This window comes from Ictalurus punctatus, chromosome 3, assembly GCF_001660625.3.
Source record: "Ictalurus punctatus breed USDA103 chromosome 3, Coco_2.0, whole genome shotgun sequence".
Lineage (NCBI taxonomy): Eukaryota > Metazoa > Chordata > Actinopteri > Siluriformes > Ictaluridae > Ictalurus > Ictalurus punctatus.
The window spans coordinates 13,515,548-13,525,421 of record NC_030418.2 but is presented as its reverse complement, the minus strand read 5'-3'; the positions used below and the strand labels follow the sequence as shown (position 1 = coordinate 13,525,421).

General features: G+C 39.6%; 1 protein-coding gene across 2 annotated transcripts in view; it reads left to right on the top strand.

The window, feature by feature from the left end:
• The window catches only part of ppm1ba (protein phosphatase, Mg2+/Mn2+ dependent, 1Ba), a 47,072-nt gene that overhangs the window by 21,321 nt on the left and 15,877 nt on the right, over positions 1-9,874 (top strand). The window contains exon 2 of one of the 2 annotated variants that reach the window (XM_017463950.3): positions 8,716-8,825. The exons of the other annotated variant lie outside the window; for it this stretch is intronic. The gene's annotated coding sequence lies outside the window, so the exon portion shown is untranslated. The remainder of the gene's footprint in view (positions 1-8,715; positions 8,826-9,874) is intronic. 2 annotated transcript variants of the gene reach the window in all.

The window sequence follows — 9,874 nt, the reverse complement described above, 5'->3', positions numbered from 1 at the left end:
CACCACATGATCGTAATCACCAACTCCAGGAGTTACATTATCTGTAACTTTAGGCGACTTATAAAAGAAATGTGTTCTTTTCATCTTCTCTCTTTAGCTCCCTGTCACATGACACCGAAGCGCAGTGGAAGGGAGTGATTGACGGCTAATAGTAACCAATCTAAAATCTGCATTAAAGTTAAGAACGTAAACACAAAGTTTAATTGCTTATGTAACAGCAGGCACATGCTGTGCAGCAATTAGCTGACGTTTTGTAGAGAAATTAAAACAGGTCATACCACAACAATTATTTGCACTCGTACCAATGCCCCCAAATATATTTGGAGGTCGCACAGATTCAATTTCAGGAGCATACACGACCAAAATGGCCGCAATTTCGAGCCTCCTGTTGCTGTCAGTTAACTTCATTTCCGTCCTAATATTGTAGCGAAGGGGTGTCAAACTCATTTTAGGTTGAGGGACGGATTGGAAAAAATATCCCTTTGTTAAACTTTAGTGTGCTGACAATTACATTATTAACCATACAATACGTTATTTCCAAGAAAACTAGAAAAACTCACAGCTCTTAAGTGAAAAATGCGTTTAACTACTTTAATAAGTCCTCTGAAAACTATTATTTTCATCATGTCCAATTAATGGCAGTCAAAACCATTTACTTTCCTTTGCATATTCTTTCAACACTAGTAATGAGTCCAGTCTAAGAAAAGAAAATGCTACAGTTTGCATTTGCAGTGCATTACGTAATATTTATTAATGTGGTTTGAAACCATGAAACACATATTGTTGTTAAATCCTGCTTCCTGACGCGTATTTTCTTCAACCAATGCATCATCATCAGCGACCAGTTTTTGGGAATTTTCACGTCGTTTAGATGTCTGTTGTTTCCGTCATCGGAACCAGCTCAACAAATTCTTTGGCGACGGTCAAACATCCATAAACACCATGAATAAATGCTCCTAATTGAGCTACATCACTTACGTGCTCTCATCGAGTGCTGTAGAGAACGCAACGAATGACTTCACTTTGCCTTTAGTTGACCGCTCATTGCTCTCAGCCACAGTATTTCTTGAAAAGGTAATATTGGCAAAAGCCTGTCTCTTCTCAGGACACACAAACTCTGCTGCCTTTTCCATGCACTTCTTGACAAATTCTCCATGTGGAAACAGTTTCGATGCTGCTGCGATTTAATTGGCAATCAAATAGCTGGCCTTTATGGCTCAATCAGTCCTTGCTGTATTTATTTATTTTAAAATTATTATTTATTTTTAAAATATAAATCTAGTGTACTTATATTTATCCGCGTGCGTCTCATCGTGTCATTGAATATTGTACTGTTTTGCCACAGGTTGCGAGCAGATTAAACAGACCGGTCGGCCGTTGACCTCATTGAAGAAAAACCTTTCTATCCGTTTCTTCTGAAATATATGCTCTTCGAGGTTAATTTATCTTTTTTTTGGCCATGTTCATGATCACAAGTAGCTTGCCGCACAAGCATCAGTTTTAAGCAGCTATCATTAATAATGCGCTCGAGATTTTGGTGCCACTTAATAGCACGTGTGTGTTAGGTGTTCCGGGGTGTAATCGCAACATGACTAAACAAGCAATGAGTACTGCTTTAAATTCAGAATAAAATATTGTAGCAAATATGTAATTTTTTTTCTATTATTTTCTATTCTTCTTATAAAATATGTATAGTTGACCTCCCTGTTGTAGAGTGACAGTTTTTAATGGGTTACAAACACAAATACTATGATGGGTAAATAATTATCACTTTATCGTTAAATCCTTAGTTCATAGTAAAATTTAAAAATGCATGCTTAAAGGCTGAGGTTAGTCTGTTGTGAGAAATGCAGTGGCGGGAAAAATAAACGAACATAGAAGTCATAAAAATCCCCCAAGCATGGAGAACTCGGGCTAAGTGTATTTTTAAAGCGGACCTGTTATGCCCCTTTTTACAAGATGTAATACAAGTTTCAGACGTCCCCAGAATGTGTCTGTGAATTTTCAGCTCAAAATACCGCACGGATCATTTTTTATACCATGCTGTAAATGCCTCTTTTTGGCTAGGAGGAAAAACACTGTTTCCGTGTGTGTCTCTTTAAATGCAAATGAGCTGTTGCTCCCTGCCCCTTTCCAGATGAGGTCTGTGCCTTTACAGCTCGTGCTTCGGATACTACGGGAAGGCGGGTCAAAGTACACGCTGTTTGCAAGCAGCCAATGAAGACCAGAGGTGGGGTTTTTTGTTTTGTTACAAACCTACATAGGTTTGTACAGGAAGTAAGTCTGGAATTACTAACGACTCATTTCAGCTGTTCAAAATCGGTTCCTTCTTTTGGGAGACAATAACTCCGATTGTCATGCGCTTTAATTTTTGAAACTTTGCAGACTTTTTACATTCACAAACAGCTCTAAAACACTACATGAAAGGTCATAGCTGTAAAAGCATAAAAGGGTTGCTTTAGTCAGTGCATCATTTTTACCATGGTATTATTAGCATCGGACATCATGAACATGATGAAGTTGCTTTTGGTAGCAAAGTCAAAAATTCTGTTGTCATGACGACTAGGTTGGACCAAGTTTTGCTCACAGTCTGATGGTGGAGATTTGAAATAAATTTTCATGATACACATGCTTCAAGAGGACCATGTGGTCTGAGGTAAACTGTGAGATGTTGCACACAGTTCTTGAGGATGGTAACGTTGCTGAAACACTACCTGTGCATACCTGAAATGATCTCAACTGCTGATCTCTCCATCAATGGGTCGCATACTAGACTGATGTCTGGACATGTACACACGTTGATATTAGAGTAGGGTAAAATCTTTAGTTTGTAACAGCTTGATGAAGATTACTATTGGTACTGCTAACAGTCTTGTGGGATATTTATTATTATTGAGTCAGGGGAGGAAATCAACACTTTATATTATGCTGTTCCCTAATCACACTGACAATCCTGTTATAATGCTTCAGTCAGCATTGTGGGGGGTGTCAAACTTTTTTTTGGAAATTTGCCATAGTAATGATATGCCAGTGCAAATATGTCAAATGTAGGCAGACTTATTTCAGACATGAAAGACGTCTGGCTGCTTGGTGACTGGGAAGAGCTGGCAGCAAATCAGGGAAGAGGGAGAGTTAGAGAGAACATAATAAAAGGATTCAAGAATGATGTAGGTTTTTAAAAATATATATATATATTTTAGTTATGTATAAGCTTGTTTTGTTCCTGAACAGTTAGGCCATTTATTTGTTCTTTCTAATTTGGTTACTGAGAAGCGCTAATCCGTTCACACCCCTGTTCATCTCGCTACACTGGCTTCTGGTAGACGCCCATATCAAATTCAAGGCCTTGATGCTCACGTACAAGACGTTATCTGGAACAGCACCACCCTACCTCAACTCTCGCCTGAAGGGTTCTGTTCCCTCTCTCGTTCGGTTAACGACCGACGCTTAGTAGGTCCTACTCACCGTGGCTCAAGGTACATTTCCAGAACCTTCACACTAACTGTCCCTCAGTGGTGGAATGAACGTCCAACCTCAATCCGGACCGCAGAATCTGTCAGCATCTTCAAAAAAAAAAAAAACAGCTAAAGACCCACCTCTTCCGTGAACACACAATTAACCCCTAAAATGCCTACCCCACATCCTAAAAAAAAAAACAAACACCTACTCAGGCTATTAGACCTCTACTCTGCGTACTTTTCTTCTCTAGAACTCAATTATAGATCTTGTATAGTAGCATTACTTGTATTGTTCTCCGCTTGATATATATCGCTTTGCTTGTATTTCCTCATTTGTAAGTTGCTTTGGATAAATCATCTGCTAAATGAATAAATGTAAATTATAGTAAGCCGTTTTATAATTATTGTGGAATTTATATTGTTACCCCAATTGGTGGGTACCTAGTTGTATTGGGAATGCTTCTGTACTTTTGTACTTCAAACTTGGCTATACCACCATTATTAGGCTAGCTTACTGGCAGAGAGGCATGTAGCCTTATGGAAAGCCTCAATGTTCGTCTCATGGACCAGAGCGAGCAACTGCGAGATTACAGTGGCACAACTTTTCTCTTTCAACTGGCACTTGTGTTCTTGCTCACTAGCTAACTTTGTGACTGGATTGTGCTCTGGACTCTCTGGAAATTTCATTGAATGCGTTCTGACTTGGCATGCTAAGGCGGCGAAGAGTGCAGCACAACACGTGTTAGGAAATGTTCTTCCATGACTAGCTTGCTAGTTTTACATCCAGTAGCTTAACCATTAACTAAATAACATTCCTTATCAGTTTGTCAATAAATGCATTTTAAAATTCGAAGCTAATTTAGGTTATGGTTGGGTTAGCAAAATTTTGTTTAACATGTAGCTTTAGCTACTAATTGTTACGCTGTTGCGGAATTTTCACTCGTTTTCCAGTAAAAATAAGCCTTCTCTCACAATAGTTGCTTCTTTTTCCTTCATTTTTGTCAGTACACTTTTTGTTTCCTGTTTACTATTGAGTAAAAGGTCCAACACGCTTTGTAAAGATGTTCTCAGAAAACACCTGGCCTGTCACGTTGACACAGGTGCAGATGCAGGACACTTGGCTCCGTAATGGAGAAACACGTGCAGACCACATAAAGACCACACTTGTATTTTTTTGCCATTTTTGTGAGCTTTTAACGGCCATTTCTTGTCCGTGTTTGACAAGTCATCGTGTCGCTTCATTTCTAGTACACGGGTTTCTCCCCGTTCACATGGATACAACTGGGGGGAAAAAATAGTCTGGGAGCATTGCCAAGATGGCCGTATATTGGACAGACTTTTCTAGAAGGGTGTTGTTGGCGTTCTGACATTAGGGCAAAGCTGTATACGGCTACAACACTCTGGAACCCTTTTAAGATATCTTTAACTCTGTTAGGCCAATGTCCGAAAGTGGAAATTTAGGCTATATCAGTTATGTAGCATTTGGTTTCCTTCAATAAAAACCTGTTTGATTATGTAACACACATTGTTTTTTGTTTCTGATTTCTTATAGGTTTGTTGGTTATTATTTATTCCCTTGTTAACAACAATCCTTAGACAGTGCAAATATGCTGAAATATGATCGTGCCAACAAGCAATCTCCTGCATGCTGTGGTACCGTGGCTGTTTTCTCTCAAAGTTTGAGAAATGTGAGTGCAAACAGTGGAAATTCACTGTTTTGTAGGACCGTTAATGTTGTCCCATCCCGTTTAGATTTAAATGGATCTGGTACACTTCTTTTGTGACTCATTTTCTGGATCCATCTAAATGTCTTTGTGCAGAATACTTCATTCGGTTTAAAGTGTCAGTGATGCACATTGTGTTCTCCAGAAACCCTCACACCTCATTTTTGACCCCTACAGCATAGCAGCACGGCACACTCAAAACACAAACTTGCCAACATCTTCGGCATAGCTGTAGAAATTACTGAGTTCTGAGTCCTTACTACGGAGACACGGGAGCTTGCACTTTCGGTTTGTCCGGTAGAAAAGCCAGTTCATTGAAAGGGAAAGGACACGGGACGTGGGAGAGGAATGTGCTTCTCTTTATCATGGAGAACTTTGACTTGTGAATTCATGAACCTTGCTGTTATGAGCCATTAGAAAACAAGGCCTGTTTGGATGGTGAAATACAGAGGAGCTGCTTGTTATTAAATATTTTCTAAATAAAAAGAGCCTTGCAGGAGTGAGTCTATACACCCGGAAATGAGTTAGCATTTTTTAATGAGTCTTTATTGATCACATATACATTACAGCAGAGTGAAATTCTTTCCTCACATACCCCAGCTTGTTTGGAAGTTGTGGTTAGCGTGCAGGGTCAGCCATAATGCAGCACCCCTGGAGCATAGAGGGTTAAGGGCCTTGCTCAAGGGCCCAACAGTGGCAGCTTGGCAGTGCTGGGACTTGAACCCCCAACTTTCCAATCAGTAACCCAGAGCCTTAACTGCCAAGCCAACACTGCACCTGTGCTGTTTTAGCACTTCCGATTCCATCGTGCCGAAGTCACTGGGGTTTTTTTTTTTTAAATGGGTTTTTGATTAAATGCCTGAAATGAGGTCTGTGGTTAACACAGGCTCATGATATTTTAACATTTTATTCTATGACGTAAAATACATCAGCAATACCCCACTTGTGCTTTTTTATTTTTGTATTTTATTTTTGTATTATACAGAGGTTGTTGGGGACATTAAACGTCACCACACTGAACGGGAAAACTCCTCAATTACATCCTCATTGTGTTTATACTCGTGCTCTTGCAAACGATTCCAGCTCAAACTTTCCAACTGGTAGATTTATCAATTTTTCGTATTTTCCAGTATTTGTAGCGCCTTTTTTCAAATTCTCTCGGAAGCTTTGTCGTTCGTTTATAGCCTACCTTTAGCGGTTTACTTCTGCCGATTTTGTATTTTGGCTTCAAAATTCATAAAAGCCGTGTTCATTTACGAAGATTATTGTGACGAACAAAACGTGTAAGAATCATACACTTTTGCTGGTCACGGCAGTAATCCAAATGCCGATGGGAAAATCCTGTTGGCTTTTTGTCGAGGGAACCGGGCTGATGCTAACGTCCGGGTTGGCTTACAAAAATGCGTCATCCCTGCACCACCCTATTTTCTCGCTCCTTTTCTTAACGTTGCTTAGCGCACATCCAAAAAAAAAAAAAAAAAAAAAAGGAAAACGATTAGGGACGGGCGATATGGGTTTAAAACTATATCACGATATTTTCTGGTATTTATTGCGATAATGATATCAGTGACTATATAAATATAGATCCATGCACCACTGTTTTTGGTTACGAGTGATCTCTGTGATCTTGAGAGCATCAGAAACACAAACATTGATCTAAAAGTAAAACTGATTTTCTGTAACCAAACCAGTTCCAGATTGTAGAGGTAGCTCCTCATTTAGTGATAAACTCCTCCTCAGCTTCACGTCCGCCTTCCACCGTACTTGTTTTCACTCTGCACGTGAGCTGCGAATGGGTCGCACACAGAAATACGTCATCAACTCGGCTTTATCGTTATTATCGCGGGAAAACGAATTCTTATTGTGGGGAGAATTTCTACCGATATAAGATATCGCCCATCCCTAAAAACGATATGGTGAATATCCGGTGTGACCGTTAGCAGTGTCACGGCACATAGCGTAGATGTGTGTAACTTGATGGTATCACATGGTCTGTTAGCCCTGCGTGTTGCAAATATCAGTTATGTACCAGTTCGAGTTTTAGAGAACCGTGGACTCATTTGGTTTATCATCTTTCTTTATGTAGACTTTACATCATTTTCACTTCTTGTTACTGTCGAGTATTTTATGTTCCAATTTTGGCAGAGTTAACCGATTTGTTTCATGTTTTTGTTTCATGTCAGTAATAAGTGTAAATACTTTTTTCTTGCCAGAGTCTGTGCACCGCTGATTAAAGGTCAGTTTATCATCAGTAAATATTTTCCCTACAGTTTTAGACAGTTTATCATGTGCAGCAACCGATATGGAGAGGATATTATTAAATATAAAGTAATCTTATACACGCACCTGCTTGCTTATAAATCTTAAAATTTCAACATATTGCATTTAATCAGTTCAAGCGATACGTTTTCCTCTCGTTTGCGCGGTCAGCATTGAGCCGTGCAGGTCCCCAACTTTCCACAAAGGTTTCTGTGGTAAAATTCTGGGTTTTTTTTTTTTTTTTTCCCGCTCTGCACGCTAGGATTTATTGTTGGTTTCGTTTAGTTTTACAGAAACCCAAGTTTTGTAATCCTGCTGCGTGAGGTTTAATACGGCGGTCCCAGAGATCACTTGAGTTGCTTTGTCAGTCCTGTACGAACACAGCAAGTCTTTACGGCTTTTAGTGAGGCTCTTTCAGGGCGGACTTTAATTTTTATTTATTTATTTATTAAGAGAACACGCATGGATTTTGCCAGGAATTCTTGTCCATAAGATTGAAAATATTGGAGATCTTTTTAGTAAGATTCGAAACATTGGTAATGTTCTGTCCTCAGTGGCTTTGTGTCTGAGCAGCACAACACGTTTGAGAAGCTCAGGCAGCTCTGCAGAGGCAGTCGGATTGTCAGGCGCGTGGTGTGTTGATTTTTCGGTACGTACACCCACTCCATGGTTTCAGAGCCAAGAACCTCAACATGTTTATTTCACTCAGAGCTTTTCAGTTTGGCGTTAATAGAATACCGTCTGTTGGGGAAGCGAGTCTAATCCTTATATATACATGTCCGATGCGGTTTCAGCTCAGTGTGGGAGGTTCAGGTTGGCCATGTGTAGAAGGCATTTCTTGTCATTCTCATTATGCTCATTAAACTCTGAAGACACAAGGGACACTTAAATATAATTAAGAGCATGCTGGACCTTTTTCCGAAGTTGGTTGTGCAGTGTCTCGAAAGGTATCGAGCTAGACTCCGGGGTGAAGATTTAATTATCGCATATTACATAATAAGCACAAATGCAGTTTCTAGGATGAAAACTTCTAGTGGCAGTCGAAAATGGATATTATATTTGACCTTTGTATCGTATTCTTCCACGATCAAACGCTTTCAAAATCATGCTAAAATATCATGTCTGTTCATATCCACCTTGAGGAGGAGAGGGGGAAGTGTACTCCGGGAACGCACAGTGCTTTCGGCCCAGAGTCGAGCACAGTTTGGTGTTTTCCCTAACATGTTTCATTCAGCTTTCCTTATCCACGTCTGAACTAATCGTTCTGTGTGTAGAACGAGCTTTTTGTTGGACGCTTGTCAGGATGTGCTGAACGTGACGAGTAATTTGGGAGCGATACAAGACCAGACCTGTTTGCAGAGGCAAGCTCAAACGTTTGCCACAGGTTAGTCTTTATAGTTGTTAGAGCTGTGCTAATACTATGCTTATGATTTTCGCATTGATGCTTGGAATTGTTACTGTATTGTCATACAGTATATTCATGTATTTATTTTCATCTCCATTACTACTACATCATACCTATTGATGGTGGTAGCTGTTTAAGGCTTGAAACTCTTAAGCCTTCATTTTCCCTGATTACTAATGTCAGTTATTTTTTTTTTAAGTACATTTTTAATGGTTGGTATAGTCCAGACTTGTTCATTGCAGGAGCTTTTATAATTAGTGTGGGCTGCAAGCTGCAAAAGGTTGGGAGCCTTTACCGTGGAGTGACATGGGAAATGCCAAAAAAAAAAGTCCAAATGTTTAAATCGGCAAAAAATCCAAATGGCAGACAAACCAATCAACATGTGAATGCACAGTGCCGTCACTTCCTGTTATGGTAGATACTTCAATACCGTGATTTGTTTAGTTCAGCAATGTGAGTATAAAAACTATCGCTGTATGTTTGACTTAATGATCATTAAATAAGTTTATGTTAATATCAGTTAGCTATATTTATTAGGGATGCCACCCAAAGGTTTCGGTAAAAAGAAAAGTCAAAAGCCGCACTCTACCTCATTTTCATCCTCTCCAAACCGTTCAGTGAATTCTTGTGCACTGGTGTCATCCTGGATGAGAGCTCTCCCCCATCAGGATAAAAATGATTCATCATAAGATAAAGGCGATCAGTTAGTATCACTTTGCATTGATTTTCAATGACTCTTCCTTCTAATGTGTTAGATGGACCAAACCACAACCTCAAAATTCCCCCCACTAACCCAACAACTCGGCGAACGAACAGTGTAAACACATACACTGAGCCGCATCGCATCTGAATCCATTTGATATGGTCTGTTATACGATGTTTTATTTAGTGTGACCTTTCTTTCGCCCTGCAAACTTTCATTTCTGACTGCCCACTCCTCTGCAATATTTTTTGTTTGGTCCCGATACACACTTTTACGTCAGGGGTTGATCATTCAACTTTGTACTATTCTCTTGGCGTGCACCACA